The sequence below is a fragment of the Primulina tabacum genome, chromosome 10 (genome assembly GCF_025594145.1).
Source record: "Primulina tabacum isolate GXHZ01 chromosome 10, ASM2559414v2, whole genome shotgun sequence".
In the NCBI taxonomy this organism is placed as follows: Eukaryota; Viridiplantae; Streptophyta; class Magnoliopsida; order Lamiales; family Gesneriaceae; genus Primulina; species Primulina tabacum.
Window position 1 is genome coordinate 41,168,946 of NC_134559.1, and position 17,627 is coordinate 41,186,572.

The 17,627-nt window shown below is 45.0% G+C and overlaps 18 non-coding genes and 2 pseudogenes across 18 annotated transcripts; all 20 read left to right on the top strand.

The window, feature by feature from the left end:
• Positions 1-386: 386 nt before the first annotated feature.
• On the top strand, positions 387-503 carry LOC142516350 (5S ribosomal RNA). The gene has a single exon (XR_012812149.1). It is a non-coding gene; the product is annotated as a 5S ribosomal RNA (ribosomal RNA).
• A 1,385-nt stretch (positions 504-1,888) lies between these two features.
• On the top strand, positions 1,889-2,006 carry LOC142511612 (5S ribosomal RNA). Its single transcript, XR_012808759.1, has one exon. It is a non-coding gene; the product is annotated as a 5S ribosomal RNA (ribosomal RNA).
• A 683-nt stretch (positions 2,007-2,689) lies between these two features.
• On the top strand, positions 2,690-2,807 carry LOC142511623 (5S ribosomal RNA). The gene has a single exon (XR_012808760.1). It is a non-coding gene; the product is annotated as a 5S ribosomal RNA (ribosomal RNA).
• Positions 2,808-3,490: 683 nt separating this feature from the next.
• Positions 3,491-3,610, top strand: LOC142516674 (5S ribosomal RNA). Its single transcript, XR_012812457.1, has one exon. It is a non-coding gene; the product is annotated as a 5S ribosomal RNA (ribosomal RNA).
• Positions 3,611-4,289: 679 nt separating this feature from the next.
• Positions 4,290-4,407, top strand: LOC142513950 (5S ribosomal RNA). The gene has a single exon (XR_012809870.1). It is a non-coding gene; the product is annotated as a 5S ribosomal RNA (ribosomal RNA).
• Positions 4,408-5,084: 677 nt separating this feature from the next.
• On the top strand, positions 5,085-5,195 carry LOC142511731 (5S ribosomal RNA; annotated as a pseudogene).
• A 680-nt stretch (positions 5,196-5,875) lies between these two features.
• LOC142512580 (5S ribosomal RNA) lies at positions 5,876-5,987 on the top strand (annotated as a pseudogene).
• A 677-nt stretch (positions 5,988-6,664) lies between these two features.
• Positions 6,665-6,782, top strand: LOC142511635 (5S ribosomal RNA). Its single transcript, XR_012808762.1, has one exon. It is a non-coding gene; the product is annotated as a 5S ribosomal RNA (ribosomal RNA).
• Positions 6,783-8,282: 1,500 nt separating this feature from the next.
• Positions 8,283-8,401, top strand: LOC142512235 (5S ribosomal RNA). The gene has a single exon (XR_012808819.1). It is a non-coding gene; the product is annotated as a 5S ribosomal RNA (ribosomal RNA).
• A 684-nt stretch (positions 8,402-9,085) lies between these two features.
• LOC142511647 (5S ribosomal RNA) lies at positions 9,086-9,203 on the top strand. Its single transcript, XR_012808763.1, has one exon. It is a non-coding gene; the product is annotated as a 5S ribosomal RNA (ribosomal RNA).
• A 635-nt stretch (positions 9,204-9,838) lies between these two features.
• LOC142514668 (5S ribosomal RNA) lies at positions 9,839-9,956 on the top strand. The gene has a single exon (XR_012810552.1). It is a non-coding gene; the product is annotated as a 5S ribosomal RNA (ribosomal RNA).
• A 682-nt stretch (positions 9,957-10,638) lies between these two features.
• Positions 10,639-10,757, top strand: LOC142517593 (5S ribosomal RNA). Its single transcript, XR_012813332.1, has one exon. It is a non-coding gene; the product is annotated as a 5S ribosomal RNA (ribosomal RNA).
• A 683-nt stretch (positions 10,758-11,440) lies between these two features.
• Positions 11,441-11,559, top strand: LOC142506268 (5S ribosomal RNA). The gene has a single exon (XR_012804564.1). It is a non-coding gene; the product is annotated as a 5S ribosomal RNA (ribosomal RNA).
• A 684-nt stretch (positions 11,560-12,243) lies between these two features.
• On the top strand, positions 12,244-12,362 carry LOC142506280 (5S ribosomal RNA). The gene has a single exon (XR_012804575.1). It is a non-coding gene; the product is annotated as a 5S ribosomal RNA (ribosomal RNA).
• Positions 12,363-13,046: 684 nt separating this feature from the next.
• LOC142513840 (5S ribosomal RNA) lies at positions 13,047-13,164 on the top strand. Its single transcript, XR_012809766.1, has one exon. It is a non-coding gene; the product is annotated as a 5S ribosomal RNA (ribosomal RNA).
• A 684-nt stretch (positions 13,165-13,848) lies between these two features.
• On the top strand, positions 13,849-13,967 carry LOC142506291 (5S ribosomal RNA). The gene has a single exon (XR_012804586.1). It is a non-coding gene; the product is annotated as a 5S ribosomal RNA (ribosomal RNA).
• Positions 13,968-14,649: 682 nt separating this feature from the next.
• On the top strand, positions 14,650-14,768 carry LOC142506302 (5S ribosomal RNA). The gene has a single exon (XR_012804597.1). It is a non-coding gene; the product is annotated as a 5S ribosomal RNA (ribosomal RNA).
• A 685-nt stretch (positions 14,769-15,453) lies between these two features.
• LOC142509146 (5S ribosomal RNA) lies at positions 15,454-15,572 on the top strand. The gene has a single exon (XR_012807333.1). It is a non-coding gene; the product is annotated as a 5S ribosomal RNA (ribosomal RNA).
• A 683-nt stretch (positions 15,573-16,255) lies between these two features.
• On the top strand, positions 16,256-16,376 carry LOC142517086 (5S ribosomal RNA). Its single transcript, XR_012812846.1, has one exon. It is a non-coding gene; the product is annotated as a 5S ribosomal RNA (ribosomal RNA).
• Positions 16,377-17,057: 681 nt separating this feature from the next.
• Positions 17,058-17,174, top strand: LOC142507757 (5S ribosomal RNA). The gene has a single exon (XR_012806005.1). It is a non-coding gene; the product is annotated as a 5S ribosomal RNA (ribosomal RNA).
• The last annotated feature ends 453 nt before the right edge of the window (positions 17,175-17,627 follow it).

Genomic DNA, 17,627 nt, shown 5'->3' on the forward strand with positions numbered 1-17,627 from the left:
AAGTTCGAAATTCGATTCGGTTCCATTTTATCGTTATCCGGCAGCAATAATAGCTTTACATTCGTTATTTCCTTCTTCTTATTTTTTTTTATTTTCTGGGAACATTATCGATTTTGTTGTCGTGAGCCGGTTCTGTGCGGAAGGGTATGACGCAGATTACTCGGAGACGGTTAACTCATTAAAAACAATTATTTCGACTGTTTATCCATAATTTACGTAAACGGTCGCGACACGAGGTCTTCCCAGGGAGGTCACCCATCCTAGCTCTGCCATCGCGCCAGAACGCTTAACTTCATGGTTATGATTGGCGAGAGCAGTGCCGCGTGTTGTCCATCGCCGCCCGCTCCACAACTCGAGGGATATAAAATAAACATCCCACTCATGTCGGGTGCGATCATACCAGCACTAATGCACCGGATCCCATCAGAACTCCGAAGTTAAGCGTGCTTGGCGAGAGCAGTACTAGGATGGGTGACCCCTGGGAAGTCCTCGTGTTGCACCCTTTTCGTGTTTTTCTATTTTTGATTACTTGTTGACAGACGATTTTCGGCTCAAATCATCTGAATCTCGATCGGGACCAGATAAGACATGTGAAATGAAAGTAGCTCGGGCACTGCCGGATTTGGACAAAATTGTAGGCTAATTTGATTGTAAACGGGCAAACGGACGAGACTCATTACTACGCAATGAGCTGACGAGATTTTAGCCGAATTCCTTCTCTAAGACCCTCTAATTTGCGATTTACCGCTTCTGTTAAGCTTTCGTTTCCTCGAGAAATCCGCTTAGGAAGTTCGAAATTCGATTCCGGTTCCATTTTATCGTATCCCAGGCATAATAATAGCTTTACATTCGTTATTTCCTTCTTCTTATTTTTTTTTCTATTTTCTGGAACATTTATCGATTTTTGTTGTCGTGAGCCGGTTCTGTGCGGAAGGGTATGACGCAGATTACTCCGGAGACGGTTAACTCATTAAAAACAATTATTTCGACTGTTTTATCCATAATTTACGTAAACGGTCGCGACACGAGGTCTTCCCAGGGAGGTCACCCATCCTAGCTCTGCCATCGCGCCAGAACGCTTAACTTCATGGTTATGATTGGGCGAGCAGTGCCGCGTGTTGTCCATCGCCGCCCGCTCACACGTACTCGAGGGATATAAGAATAAACATCCCATCAATGTCGGGTCCTGCGATCTAAATCCTCGTGTTGCACCCTTTTTCGTGTTTTTTATTTTTGATTACTTGTTGACAGACGATTTTCGGCTCAAATCATCTGAATCTCGATCGGGACCAGATAAGACATGTGAAATGAAAGTAGCTCGGGCACTGCCGGATTTGGACAAAATTGTAGGCTAATTTGATTGTAAACGGGCAAACGGACGAGACTCATTACTACGCAATGAGCTGACGAGATTTTAGCCGAATTCCTTCTCTAAGACCCTCTAATTTGCGATTTACGCTTCTGTTAAGCTTTCGTTTCCTCGAGAAATCCGCTTAGGAAGTTCGAAATTCGATTCCGTTCCATTTTATCGTATCCCAGGCATAATAATAGCTTTACATTCGTTATTTCCTTCTTCTTATTTTTTTATTTTCTGGGAACATTTATCGATTTTTGTTGTCGTGAGCCGGTTCTGTGCGGAAGGGTATGACGCAGATTACTCCGGAGACGGTTAACTCATTAAAAACAATTATTTCGACTGTTTTATCCATAATTTACGTAAACGTCGCGACACGAGGTCTTCCCAGGGAGGTCACCCATACCTCTGCCATCGCGCCAGAACGCTTAACTTCATGGTTATGATTGGGCGAGAGCAGTGCCGCGTGTTGTCCATCGCCGCCCGCTCCACACGTACTCGAGGGATATAAGAATAAACATCCCACTCAATGTCGGGTGCGATCATACCAGCACTAATGCACCGGATCCCATCAGAACTCCGAAGTTAAGCGTGCTTGGGCGAGAGCAGTACTAGGATGGGTGACCCCTGGGAAGTCCTCGTGTTGCACCCTTTTTCGTGTTTTTCTATTTTTGATTACTTGTTGACAGACGATTTTCGGCTCAAATCATCTGAATCTCGATCGGGACCAGATAAGACATGTGAAATGAAAGTAGCTCGGGCACTGCCGGATTTGGACAAAATTGTAGGCTAATTTGATTGTAAACGGGCAAACGGACGAGACTCATTACTACGCAATGAGCTGACGAGATTTTAGCCGAATTCCTTCTCTAAGACCCTCTAATTTGCGATTTACCGCTTCTGTTAAGCTTTCGTTTCCTCGAGAAATCCGCTTAGGAAGTTCGAAATTCGATTCCGGTTCCATTTTATCGTATCCCAGGCATAATAATAGCTTTACATTCGTTATTTCCTTCTTCTTATTTTTTTTCTATTTTCTGGGAACATTTATCGATTTTTGTTGTCGTGAGCCGGTTCTGTGCGGAAGGGTATGACGCAGATTACTCCGGAGACGGTTAACTCATTAAAAACAATTATTTCGACTGTTTTATCCATAATTTACGTAAACGGTCGCGACACGAGGTCTTCCCAGGGAGGTCACCCATCCTAGCTCTGCCATCGCGCCAGAACGCTTAACTTCATGGTTATGATTGGGCGAGAGCAGTGCCGCGTGTTGTCCATCGCCGCCCGCTCCACACGTACTCGAGGGATATAAGAATAAACATCCCACTCAATGTCGGGTGCGATCATACCAGCACTAATGCACCGGATCCCATCAGAACTCCGAAGTTAAGCGTGCTTGGGCGAGAGCAGTACTAGGATGGGTGACCCCTGGGAAGTCCTCGTGTTGCACCCTTTTTGTGTTTTTCTATTTTTGATTACTTGTTGACAGACGATTTTCGGCTCAAATCATCTGAATCTCGATCGGGACCAGATAAGACATGTGAAATGAAAGTAGCTCGGGCACTGCCGGATTTGGACAAAATTGTAGGCTAATTTGATTGTAAACGGGCAAACGGACGAGACTCATTACTACGCAATGAGCTGACGAGATTTTAGCCGAATTCCTTCTCTAAGACCCTCTAATTTGCGATTTTAACGCTTCTGTTAAGCTTTCGTTTCCTCGAGAAATCCGCTTAGGAAGTTCGAAATTCGATTCCGGTTCCATTTTATCGTATGCCAGGCATAATAATAGCTTTACATTCGTTATTTCCTTCTTCTTATTTTTTTTTCTATTTTCTGGGAACATTTATCGATTTTTTTGTCGTGAGCCGGTTCTGTGCGGAAGGGTATGACGCAGATTACTCCGGAGACGGTTAACTCATTAAAAACAATTATTTCGACTGTTTTATCCATAATTTACGTAAACGGTCGCGACACGAGGTCTTCCCAGGGAGGTCACCCATCCTAGCTCTGCCATCGCGCCAGAACGCTTAACTTCATGGTTATGATTGGGCGAGAGCAGTGCCGCGTGTTGTCCATCGCCGCCCGCTCCACACGTACTCGAGGGATATAAGAATAAACATCCCACTCAATGTCGGGTGCGATCATACCAGCACTAATGCACCGGATCCCATCAGAACTCCGAAGTTAAGCGTGCTTGGGCGAGAGCAGCAGTACTAGGATGGGTGACCCTGGGAAGTCCTCGTGTTGCACCCTTTTCGTGTTTTTCTATTTTTGATTACTTGTTGACAGACGATTTTCGGCTCAAATCATCTGAATCTCGATCGGGACCAGATAAGACATGTGAAATGAAAGTAGCTCGGGCACTGCCGGATTTGGACAAAATTGTAGGCTAATTTGATTGTAAACGGGCAAACGGACGAGACTCATTACTACGCAATGAGCTGACGAGATTTTAGCCGAATTCCTTCTCTAAGACCCTCTAATTTGCGATTTACCGCTTCTGTTAAGCTTTCGTTTCCTCGAGAAATCCGCTTAGGAAGTTCGAAATTCGATTCCGGTTCCATTTTATCGTATCCCAGGCATAATAATAGCTTTACATTCGTTATTTCCTTCTTCTTATTTTTTTTCTATTTTCTGGGAACATTTATCGATTTTTGTTGTCGTGAGCCGGTTCTGTGCGGAAGGGTATGACGCAGATTACTCCGGAGACGGTTAACTCATTAAAAACAATTATTTCGACTGTTTTATCCATAATTTACGTAAACGGTCGCGACACGAGGTCTTCCCAGGGAGGTCACCCATCCTACCTGCCATCGCGCCAGAACGCTTAACTTCATGGTTATGATTGGGCGAGAGCAGTGCCGCGTGTTGTCCATCGCCGCCCGCTCCACACGTACTCGAGGGATATAAGAATAAACATCCCACTCAATGTCGGTGCGATCATACCAGCACTAATGCACCGGATCCCATCAGAACTCCGAAGTTAAGCGTGCTTGGGCGAGAGCAGTACTAGGATGGGTGACCCCTGGGAAGTCCTCGTGTTGCACCCTTTTTCGTGTTTTTCTATTTTTGATTACTTGTTGACAGACGATTTTCGGCTCAAATCATCTGAATCTCGATCGGGACCAGATAAGACATGTGAAATGAAAGTAGCTCGGGCACTGCCGGATTTGGACAAAATTGTAGGCTAATTTGATTGTAAACGGGCAAACGGACGAGACTCATTACTACGCAATGAGCTGACGAGATTTTAGCCGAATTCCTTCTCTAAGACCCTCTAATTTGCGATTTACCGCTTCTGTTAAGCTTTCGTTTCCTCGAGAAATCCGCTTAGGAAGTTCGAAATTCGATTCCGGTTCTATTTTATCGTATCTCAGGCATAATAATAGCTTTACATTCGTTATTTCCTTCTTTTATTTTTTTCTATTTTCTGGGAACATTTATCGATTTTTGTTGTCGTGAGCCGGTTCTGTGCGGAAGGGTATGACGCAGATTACTCCGGAGACGGTTAACTCATTAAAAACAATTATTTCGACTATTTTATCCATAATTTACGTAAACGGCGACACGAGGTCTTCCCAGGGAGGTCACCCATCCTACCTTGCCATCGCGCCAGAACGCTTAACTTCATGGTTATGATTGGGCGAGAGCAGTGCCGCGTGTTGTCCATCGCCGCCCGCTCCACACGTACTCGAGGGATATAAGAATAAACATCCCACTCAATGTCGGGTGCGATCATACCAGCACTAATGCCCATCAGAACTCCGAAGTTAAGCGTGCTTGGGCGAGAGCAGTACTAGGATGGGTGACCCCATGGGAAGTCCTCGTGTTGCACCCTTTTCGTGTTTTTTTATTTTTGATTACTTGTTGATAGACGATTTTCGGCTCAAATCATCTGAATATCGATCAGGACCAGATAAGACATGTGAAATGAAAGTAGCTCGGGCACTGCCGGATTTGGACAAAATTGTAGGCTAATTTGATTGTAAACGGGCAAACGGACGAGACTCATTACTACGCAATGAGCTGACGAGATTTTAGCCAAATTCCTTCTCTAAGACCCTCTAATTTGCGATTTACCGCTTCTGTTAAGCTTTCGTTTCCTCGATAAATCAGCTAAGGAAGTTCGAAATTCGATTCCGGTTCCATTTTATCGTATCCCAGGCATAATAATAGCTTTACATTCGTTATTTCCTTCTTCTTATTTTTTTTTATTTTCTGGGAACATTTATCGATTTTTGTTGTCGTGAGCCGGTTCTGTGCGGAAGGGTATGACGCAGATTACTCCGGAGACGGTTAACTCATTAAAAACAATTATTTCGACTGTTTTATCCATAATTTACGTAAACGGTCGCGACACGAGGTCTTCCCAGGGAGGTCACCCATCCTACTCTGCCATCGCGCCAGAACGCTTAACTTCATGGTTATGATTGGGCGAGAGCAGTGCCGCGTGTTGTCCATCGCCGCCCGCTCCACACGTACTCGAGGGATATAAGAATAAACATCCCACTCAATGTCGGGTGCGATCATACCAGCACTAATGCATCCCATCAGAACTCCGAAGTTAAGCGTGCTTGGGCAGAGCAGTACTAGGATGGGTGACCCCTGGGAAGTCCTCGTGTTGCACCCTTTTTCGTTTTTCTATTTTTGATTACTTGTTGACAGACGATTTTCGGCTCAAATCATCTGAATCTCGATCGGGACCAGATAAGACATGTGAAATGAAAGTAGCTCGGGCACTGCCGGATTTGGACAAAATTGTAGGCTAATTTGATTGTAAACGGGCAAACGGACGAGACTCATTACTACGCAATGAGCTGACGAGATTTTAGCCGAATTCCTTCTCTAAGACCCTCTAATTTGCGATTTACCGCTTCTGTTAAGCTTTCGTTTCCTCGAGAAATCCGCTTAGGAAGTTCGAAATTCGATTCCGGTTCCATTTTATCGTATCCCAGGCATAATAATAGCTTTACATTCGTTATTTCCTTCTTTATTTTTTTCTATTTTCTGGGAACATTTATCGATTTTTGTTGTCGTGAGCCGGTTCTGTGCGGAAGGGTATGACGCAGATTACTCCGGAGACGGTTAACTCATTAAAAACAATTATTTCGACTGTTTTATCCATAATTTACGTAAACGGTCGCGACACGAGGTCTTCCCAGGGAGGTCACCCATCCTACTCTGCCATCGCGCCAGAACGCTTAACTTCATGGTTATGATTGGGCGAGAGCAGTGCCGCGTGTTGTCCATCGCCGCCCGCTCCACACGTACTCGAGGGATATAAGAATAAACATCCCACTCAATGTCGGGTGCGATCATACCAGCACTAATGCACCGGATCCCATCAGAACTCCGAAGTTAAGCGTGCTTGGGCGAGAGCAGTACTAGGATGGGTGACCCCTGGGAAGTCCTCGTGTTGCACCCTTTTCGTGTTTTTCTATTTTGATTACTTGTTGACAGACGATTTTCGGCTCAAATCATCTGAATCTCGATCGGGACCAGATAAGACATGTGAAATGAAAGTAGCTCGGGCACTGCCGGATTTGGACAAAATTGTAGGTAATTTGATTGTAACGGGCAAACGGACGAGACTCATTCTTACGCAATGTAGCTGACGAGATTTTAGCCGACATTCCTTCTCTAAGACCCTCTAATTTGCGATTTACCGCTTCCTGTTAGCTTTCGTTTCATCGAGAAATCCGCTCAGGAAGTTCGAAATTCGATTCCGGTTCCATTTTATCGTATCCCAGGCATAATAATAGCTTTTGAATTCGTTATTTCCTTCTTCTTATTTTTTTTTCTATTTTCTGGGAACATTTATCGATTTTTGTTGTCGTGAGCGGTTCTGTGCGGAGGGTATGACGCAGATTACTCCGGAGACGGTTAACTCATTAAAAACAATTATTTCGACTGTTTCTATCCATAATTTACGTAAACGTCGCGACACGAGGTCTTCCCAGGGAGGTCACCCATCCTAGCCTCTGCCATCGCGCCAGAACGCTTAACTTCTTGGTTATGATTGGGCGAGAGCAGTGCCGCGTGTTGTCCATCGCCGCCCGCTCCACACGTAATCGAGGGATATAAGAATAACATGCCCCACTCAATTGTCGGGTAGCACGATCATTACCAGCCACTAATGCACCTTTTATCCCATCGACACTCCGAAGTTAAGCCGTGCTTGGGCTGATGGCAAGTACTAGGTGGTGTGACCCCTGGGACTTCCCTCGTGTTGCACACCCTTTTTCGTGTTTTTTTTATTTTCTGATTACTTGTTGACAGACGATTTTTCGGCTCAAATCATCTGAATCTCGATCGGGACCAGATAAACACGTGAAATGAAAGTAGCTCGGGCACTGCCGGAATTTTGGACAAAATTGTAGGCTAATTTGATTGTAAACGGGGCAAACGGACGAGACTCATTTACTACGCAATGAGTGACGAGATTTTAGCCGAAATTCCTTCTCTAAGACCCCTCTAATTTGCGATTTACGCTCTGTCTAAGCTTCGTTTCCTCGAGAATCGCTTTAGGAAGTTCGAACTTCGATTCCGGTTCCATTTTACGTATCCCAGGCATAATAATAGCTTTACATTCGTTATTCCTTCTTCTTATTTTTTTTTCTATTTTCTGGGAACATTTATCGATTTTTGTTGTCGTGAGCCGGTTCTGTGCGGAAGGGTATGACGCAGATTACTCCGGAGACGGTTAACTCATTAAAACAATTATTTCGACTGTTTTATCCATAATTTACGTAAACGATCGCGACCACGAGGTCTTCCCAGGGAGGTCACCCATCCTAGCTCTGCCATCGCGCCAGAACGCTTAACTTCGTGGTTATGATGGACGAGAGCAGTGCCGCGTGTTGTCCATCGCCGCCCGCTCCACACGTACTCGAGGGATATAAGAATAAACATCCCACTCAATGTCGGGTGCGATCATACCAGCACTAATGCACCGGATCCCATCAGAACTCCGAAGTTAAGCGTGCTTAGGCGAGAGCAGTACTAGGGTGGGTGACCCCCTGGGAAGTCCTCGTGTTGCACCCTTTTTCGTGTTTTTCTATTTTTGATTACTTGTTGACAGACGATTTTCGGCTCAAATCATCTGAATCTCGATCGGGACCAGATAAGACATGTGAAATGAAAGTAGCTCGGGCACTGCCGGATTTGGACAAAATTGTAGGCTAATTTGATTGTAAACGGGCAAACGGACGAGACTCATTTCTACGCAATGAGCTGACGAGATTTTAGCCGAATTCCTTCTCTAAGACCCTCTAATTTGCGATTTAACGCTTCTGTTAAGCTTTCGTTTCCTCGAGAAATCCGCTTAGGAAGTTCAAAATTCGATTCCGGTTCCATTTTATCGTATGCCAGGCATAATAATAGCTTTACATTCGTTATTTCCTTCTTCTTATTTTTTTTTCTATTTTCTGGGAACATTTATCGATTTTTGTTGTCGTGAGCCGGTTCTGTGCGGAAGGGTATGACGCAGATTACTCCGGAGACGGTTAACTCATTAAAAACAATTATTTCGACTGTTTTATCCATAATTTACGTAACTGGTCGCGACACGAGGTCTTCCCAGGGAGGTCACCCATCCTAGCTCTGCCATCGCGCCAGAACGCTTAACTTCATGGTTATGATTGGGCGAGAGCAGTGCCGCGTGTTGTCCATCGCCGCCCGCTCCACACGTACTCGAGGGATATAAGAATAAACATCCCACTCAATGTCGGGTGCGATCATACCAGCACTAATGCACCGGATCCCATCAGAACTCCGAAGTTAAGCGTGCTTGGGCGAGAGCAGTACTAGGATGGGTGACCCCTGGGAAGTCCTCGTGTTGCACCCTTTTTCGTGTTTTTCTATTTTTGATTACTTGTTGACAGACGATTTTCGGCTCAAATCATCTGAATCTCGATCGGGACCAGATAAGACATGTGAAATGAAAGTAGCTCGGGCACTGCCGGATTTGGACAAAATTGTAGGCTAATTTGATTGTAAACGGGCAAACGGACGAGACTCATTACTACGCAATGAGCTGACGAGATTTTAGCCGAATTCCTTCTCTAAGACCCTCTAATTTGCGATTTACCGCTTCTGTTAAGCTTTCTTTTCCTCGAGAAATCCGCTTAGGAAGTTCGAAATTCGATTCCGGTTCATTTTATCGTATCCAGGCATAATAATAGCTTTACATTCGTTATTTCCTTCTTCTTATTTTTTTTTCTATTTTCTGGGAACATTTATCGATTTTTGTTGTCGTGAGCCGGTTCTGTGCGGAAGGGTATGACGCAGATTACTCCGGATTTACGTAAACGATCGCGACACGAGGTCTTCCCAGGGAGGTCACCCATCCTACCTCTGCCATCGCGCCAGAACGCTTAACTTCGTGGTTATGATTGGGCGAGAGCAGTGCCGCGTGTTGTCCATCGCCGCCCGCTCCACACGTACACGAGGGATATAAGAATAAACATCCCACTCAATGTCGGGTGCGATCTTACTAGCACTAATGCACCGGATCCCATCAGAACTCCGAAGTTAAGCGTGCTTGGGCGAGAGCAGTACTAGGATGGGTGACCCCTGGGAAGTCCTCGTGTTGCACCCTTTTTCGTGTTTTTCTATTTTTGATTACTTGTTGACAGACGATTTCGGCTCAAATCATCTGAATCTCGATCGGGACCAGATAAGACATGTGAAATGAAAGTAGCTCGGGCACTGCCGGATTTGGACAAAATTGTAGGCTAATTTGATTGTAAACGGGCAAACGGACGAGACTCATTACTACGCAATGAGCTGACGAGATTTTAGCCGAATTCCTTCTCTAAGACCCTCTAATTTGCGATTTACCGCTTCTGTTAAGCTTTCGTTTCCTCGAGAAATCCGCTTAGGAAGTTCGAAATTCGATTCCGGTTCCATTTTATCGTATCCCAGGCATAATAATAGCTTTACATTCGTTATTTCCTTCTTCTTATTTTTTTTTCTATTTTCTGGGAACATTTATCGATTTTTTTGTCGTGAGCCGGTTCTGTGCGGAAGGGTATGACGCAGATTACTCCGGAGACGGTTAACTCATTAAAAACAATTATTTCGACTGTTTTATCCATAATTTACGTAAATGGTCGCGACACGAGGTCTTCCCAGGGAGGTCACCCATCCTACCTCTGCCATCGCGCCAGAACGCTTAACTTCTTGGTTATGATTGGGCGAGAGCAGTGCCGCGTGTTGTCCATCGCCGCCCGCTCCACACGTACTCGAGGGATATAAGAATAAACATCCCACTCAATGTCGGGTGCGATCATACCAGCACTAATGCACCGGATCCCATCAGAACTCCGAAGTTAAGCGTGCTTGGGCGAGAGCAGTACTAGGATGGGTGACCCCCTGGGAAGTCCTCGTGTTGCACCCTTTTTCGTGTTTTTCTATTTTTGATTACTTGTTGACAGACGATTTTCGGCTCAAATCATCTGAATCTCGATCGGGACCAGATAAGACATGTGAAATGAAAGTAGCTCGGGCACTGCCGGATTTGGACAAAATTGTAGGCTAATTTGATTGTAAACGGGCAAACGGACGAGACTCATTACTACGCAATGAGCTGACGAGATTTTAGCCGAATTCCTTCTCTAAGACCCTCTAATTTGCGATTTACCGCTTCTGTTAAGCTTTCGTTTCCTCGAGAAATCCGCTTAGGAAGTTCGAAATTCGATTCCGGTTCCATTTTATCGTATCCCAGGCATAATAATAGCTTTACATTCGTTATTTCCTTCTTCTTATTTTTTTTTCTATTTTCTGGGAACATTTATCGATTTTTGTTGTCGTGAGCCGGTTCTGTGCGGAAGGGTATGACGCAGATTACTCCGGAGACGGTTAACTCATTAAAACAATTATTTCGACTGTTTTATCCATAATTTACGTAAACGGTCGCGACACGAGGTCTTCCCAGGGAGGTCACCCATCCTAGCTCTGCCATCGCGCCAGAACGCTTAACTTCATGGTTATGATTGGGCGAGAGCAGTGCCGCGTGTTGTCCATCGCCGCCCGCTCCACACGTACTCGAGGGATATAAGAATAAACATCCCACTCAATGTCGGGTGCGATCATACCAGCACTAATGCACCGGATCCCATCAGAACTCCGAAGTTAAGCGTGCTTGGGCGAGAGCAGTACTAGGATGGGTGACCCCCTGGGAAGTCCTCGTGTTGCACCCTTTTTCGTGTTTTTCTATTTTTGATTACTTGTTGACAGACGATTTTCGGCTCAAATCATCTGAATCTCGATCGGGACCAGATAAGACATGTGAAATGAAAGTAGCTCGGGCACTGCCGGATTTGGACAAAATTGTAGGCTAATTTGATTGTAAACGGGCAAACGGACGAGACTCATTACTACGCAATGAGCTGACGAGATTTTAGCCGAATTCCTTCTCTAAGACCCTCTAATTTGCGATTTACCGCTTCTGTTAAGCTTTCGTTTCCTCGAGAAATCCGCTTAGGAAGTTCGAAATTCGATTCCGGTTCCATTTTATCGTATCCCAGGCATAATAATAGCTTTACATTCGTTATTTCCTTCTTCTTATTTTTTTTTCTATTTTCTGGGAACATTTATCGATTTTTGTTGTCGTGAGCCGGTTCTGTGCGGAAGGGTATGACGCAGATTACTCCGGAGACGGTTAACTCATTAAAAACAATTATTTCGACTGTTTTATCCATAATTTACGTAAACGATCGCGACACGAGGTCTTCCCAGGGAGGTCACCCATCCTACCTCTGCCATCGCGCCAGAACGCTTAACTTCATGGTTATGATTGGGCGAGAGCAGTGCCGCGTGTTGTCCATCGCCGCCCGCTCCACACGTACTCGAGGGATATAAGAATAAACATCCCACTCAATGTCGGGTGCGATCATACCAGCACTAATGCACCGGATCCCATCAGAACTCCGAAGTTAAGCGTGCTTGGGCGAGAGCAGTACTAGGATGGGTGACCCCCTGGGAAGTCCTCGTGTTGCACCCTTTTTCGTGTTTTTCTATTTTTGATTACTTGTTGACAGACGATTTTCGGCTCAAATCATCTGAATCTCGATCGGGACCAGATAAGACATGTGAAATGAAAGTAGCTCGGGCACTGCCGGATTTGGACAAAATTGTAGGCTAATTTGATTGTAAACGGGCAAACGGACGAGACTCATTACTACGCAATGAGCTGACGAGATTTTAGCCGAATTCCTTCTCTAAGACCCTCTAATTTGCGATTTACCGCTTCTGTTAAGCTTTCGTTTCCTCGAGAAATCCGCTTAGGAAGTTCGAAATTCGATTCCGGTTCCATTTTATCGTATCCCAGGCATAATAATAGCTTTACATTCGTTATTTCCTTCTTCTTATTTTTTTTTCTATTTTCTGGGAACATTTATCGATTTTTGTTGTCGTGAGCCGGTTCTGTGCGGAAGGGTATGACGCAGATTACTCCGGAGACGGTTAACTCATTAAAACAATTATTTCGACTGTTTTATCCATAATTTACGTAAACGGTCGCGACACGAGGTCTTCCCAGGGAGGTCACCCATCCTAGCCTCTGCCATCGCGCCAGAACGCTTAACTTCATGGTTATGATTGGGCGAGAGCAGTGCCGCGTGTTGTCCATCGCCGCCCGCTCCACACGTACTCGAGGGATATAAGAATAAACATCCCACTCAATGTCGGGTGCGATCATACCAGCACTAATGCACCGGATCCATCAGAACTCCGAAGTTAAGCGTGCTTGGGCGAGAGCAGTACTAGGATGGGTGACCCCCTGGGAAGTCCTCGTGTTGCACCCTTTTTCGTGTTTTTCTATTTTTGATTACTTGTTGACAGACGATTTTCGGCTCAAATCATCTGAATCTCGATCGGGACCAGATAAGACATGTGAAATGAAAGTAGCTCGGGCACTGCCGGATTTGGACAAAATTGTAGGCTAATTTGATTGTAAACGGGCAAACGGACGAGACTCATTACTACGCAATGAGCTGACGAGATTTTAGCCGAATTCCTTCTCTAAGACCCTCTAATTTGCGATTTACCGCTTCTGTTAAGCTTTCGTTTCCTCGAGAAACCTGCTTAGGAAGTTCGAAATTCGATTCCGGTTCCATTTTATCGTATCCCAGGCATAATAATAGCTTTACATTCGTTATTTCCTTCTTCTTATTTTTTTTCTATTTTCTGGGAACATTTATCGATTTTTGTTGTCGTGAGCCGGTTCTGTGCGGAAGGGTATGACGCAGATTACTCCGGAGACTGGTTAACTAATTAAAAACAATTATTTCGACTGTTTTATCCATAATTTACGTAAACGATAGCGACACGAGGTCTTCCCAGAAAGGTCACCCATCCTAGCTCTGCCATCGCGCCAGAACGCTTAACTTCATGGTTATGATTGGGCGAGAGCAGTGCCGCGTGTTGTCCATCGCCGCCCGCTCCACACGTACTCGAGGGATATAACAATAAACATCCCACTCAATGTCGGGTGCGATCATACCAGCACTAATGCACCGGATCCCATCAGAACTCCGAAGTTAAGCGTGCTTGGGCGAGAGCAGTACTAGGATGGGTGACCCCCTGGGAAGTCCTCGTGTTGCACCCTTTTTCGTGTTTTTCTATTTTTGATTACTTGTTGACAGACGATTTTCGGCTCAAATCATCTGAATCTCGATCGGGACCAGATAAGACATGTGAAATGAAAGTAGCTCGGGCACTGCCGGATTTGGACAAAATTGTAGGCTAATTTGATTGTAAACGGGCAAACGGACGAGACTCATTACTACGCAATGAGCTGACGAGATTTTAGCCGAATTCCTTCTCTAAGACCCTCTAATTTGCGATTTACCGCTTCTGTTAAGCTTTCGTTTCCTCGAGAAATCCGCTTAGGAAGTTCGAAATTCGATTCCGGTTCCATTTTATCGTATCCCAGGCATAATAATAGCTTTACATTCGTTATTTCCTTCTTCTTATTTTTTTTCTATTTTCTGGGAACATTTATCGATTTTTGTTGTCGTGAGCCGGTTCTGTGCGGAAGGGTATGACGCAGATTACTCCGGAGACGGTTAACTCATTAAAACAATTATTTCGACTGTTTTATCCATAATTTACGTAAACGGTCGCGACACGAGGTCTTCCCAGGGAGGTCACCCATCCTAGCTCTGCCATCGCGCCAGAACGCTTAACTTCATGGTTATGATTGGGCGAGAGCAGTGCCGCGTGTTGTCCATCGCCGCCCGCTCCACACGTACTCGAGGGATATAAGAATAAACATCCCACTCAATGTCGGGTGCGATCATACCAGCACTAATGCACCGGATCCCATCAGAACTCCGAAGTTAAGCGTGCTTGGGCGAGAGCAGTACTAGGATGGGTGACCCCCTGGGAAGTCCTCGTGTTGCACCCTTTTTCGTGTTTTTCTATTTTTGATTACTTGTTGACAGACGATTTTCGGCTCAAATCATCTGAATCTCGATCGGGACCAGATAAGACATGTGAAATGAAAGTAGCTCGGGCACTGCCGGATTTGGACAAAATTGTAGGCTAATTTGATTGTAAACGGGCAAACGGACGAGACTCATTACTACGCAATGAGCTGACGAGATTTTAGCCGAATTCCTTCTCTAAGACCCTCTAATTTGCGATTTACCGCTTCTGTTAAGCTTTCGTTTCCTCGAGAAATCCGCTTAGGAAGTTCGAAATTCGATTCCGGTTCCATTTTATCGTATCCCAGGCATAATAATAGCTTTACATTCGTTATTTCCTTCTTCTTATTTTTTTTTCTATTTTCTGGGAACATTTATCGATTTTTGTTGTCGTGAGCCGGTTCTGTGCGGAAGGGTATGACGCAGATTACTCCGGAGACGGTTAACTCATTAAAAACAATTATTTCGACTGTTTTATCCATAATTTACGTAAACGATCGCGACACGAGGTCTTCCCAGGGAGGTCACCCATCCTAGCCTCTGCCATCGCGCCAGAACGCTTAACTTCGTGGTTATGATTGGGCGAGAGCAGTGCCGCGTGTTGTCCATCGCCGCCCGCTCCACACGTACTCGAGGGATATAAGAATAAACATCCCACTCAATGTCGGGTGCGATCCTACCAGCACTAATGCACCGGATCCCATCAGAACTCCGAAGTTAAGCGTGCTTGGGCGAGAGCAGTACTAGGATGGGTGACCCCCTGGGAAGTCCTCGTGTTGCACCCTTTTTCGTGTTTTTCTATTTTTGATTACTTGTTGACAGACGATTTTCGGCTCAAATCATCTGAATCTCGATCGGGACCAGATAAGACATGTGAAATGAAAGTAGCTCGGGCACTGCCGGATTTGGACAAAATTGTAGGCTAATTTGATTGTAAACGGGCAAACGGACGAGACTCATTACTACGCAATGAGCTGACGAGATTTTAGCCGAATTCCTTCTCTAAGACCCTCTAATTTGCGATTTACCGCTTCTGTTAAGCTTTCGTTTCCTCGAGAAATCCGCTTAGGAAGTTCGAAATTCGATTCCGGTTCCATTTTATCGTTATCCCAGGCATAATAATAGCTTTACATTCGTTATTTCCTTCTTCTTATTTTTTTTCTATTTTCTGGGAACATTTATCGATTTTTTGTTGTCGTGAGCCGGTTCTGTGCGGAAGGGTATGACGCAGATTACTCCGGAGACGGTTAACTCATTAAAACAATTATTTCGACTGTTTTATCCATAATTTACGTAAACGGTCGCGACACGAGGTCTTCCCAGGGAGGTCACCCATCTAGCTCTGCCATCGCGCCAGAACGCTTAACTTCATGGTTATGATTGGGCGAGAGCAGTGCCGCGTGTTGTCCATCGCCGCCCGCTCCACACGTACTCGAGGGATATAAGAATAAACATCCCACTCAATGTCGGGTGCGATCATACCAGCACTAATGCACCGGATCCCATCAGAACTCCGAAGTTAAGCGTGCTTGGGCTGAGAGCAGTACTAGGATGGGTGACCCCCCTGGAAGTCCTTCGTGTTGCACCCTTTTTTCGTGTTTTTCTATTTTTGATTACTTGTTGACAGACGATTTTCGGCTCAAATCATCTGAATCTCGATCGGGACCAGATAAGACATGTGAAATGAAAGTAGCTCGGGCACTGCCGGATTTGGACAAATTGTAGGCTAATTTGATTGTAAACGGGCAACGGACGAGACTCATTACTACGCAATGAGCTGACGAGATTTTAGCCGAATTCCTTCTCTAAGACCCTCTAATTTGCGATTTACCGCTTCTGTTAAGCTTTCGTTTCCTCGAGAAATCCGCTTAGGAAGTTCGAAATTCGATTCCGGTTCCATTTTATCGTATCCAGGCATAATAATAGCTTTGCATTCGTTATTTCCTTCTTCTTATTTTTTTTTTATTTTCTGGGAACATTTATCGATTTTTTTTTGTCGTGAGCCGGTTCTGTGCGGAAGGGTCTGACGCAGATTAATCCGGAGACGGTTAACTAATTAAAACAATTATTTCGACTGTTTTATCCATAATTTACGTAAACGATCGCGACACGAGGTCTTCCCAGGGAGGTCTCCCATCCTACCTCTGCCATCGCGCCAGAACGCTTAACTTCGTGGTTATGATGAGCGAGAGCAGTGCCGCGTGTTGTCCATCGCCGCCCGCTCCACACGTACTCGAGGGATATAAGAATAAACATCCCACTCAATGTCGGGTTGCGATCATACCAGCACTAATGCACCGGATCCCATCAGAACTCGAAGTTAAGCGTGCTTGGGCGAGAGCAGTACTAGGATGGTGACCCCCTGGGAAGTCCTCGTGTTGCACCCCTTTTTCGTGTTTTTCTATTTTTGATTACTTGTTGACAGACGATTTTCGGCTCAAATCATCTGAATCTCGATCGGACCAGATAAGACATGTGAAATGAAAGTAGCTCGGGCACTGCCGGATTGGACAAAATTGTAGGCTAATTTGATTGTAAACGGGCAAACGGACGAGACTCATTACTACGCAATGAGCACGAGATTTTAGCCGATTCCTTCTCTAAGACCCTCTAATTTGCGATTTACGCTTCTGTTAAGCTTTGTTTCCTCGAGAAATCCGCTTAGGAAGTTCGAAATTCGATTCCGGTTCCATTTTATCGTATCCCAGGCATAATAATAGCTTTACATTCGTTATTTTCCTTCTTCTTATTTTTTTTTCTATTTTCTGGGAACATTTATCGATTTTTGTTGTCGTGAAGCCGGTTCTGTGCGGAAGGGTATGACGCAGATTACTCCGGAG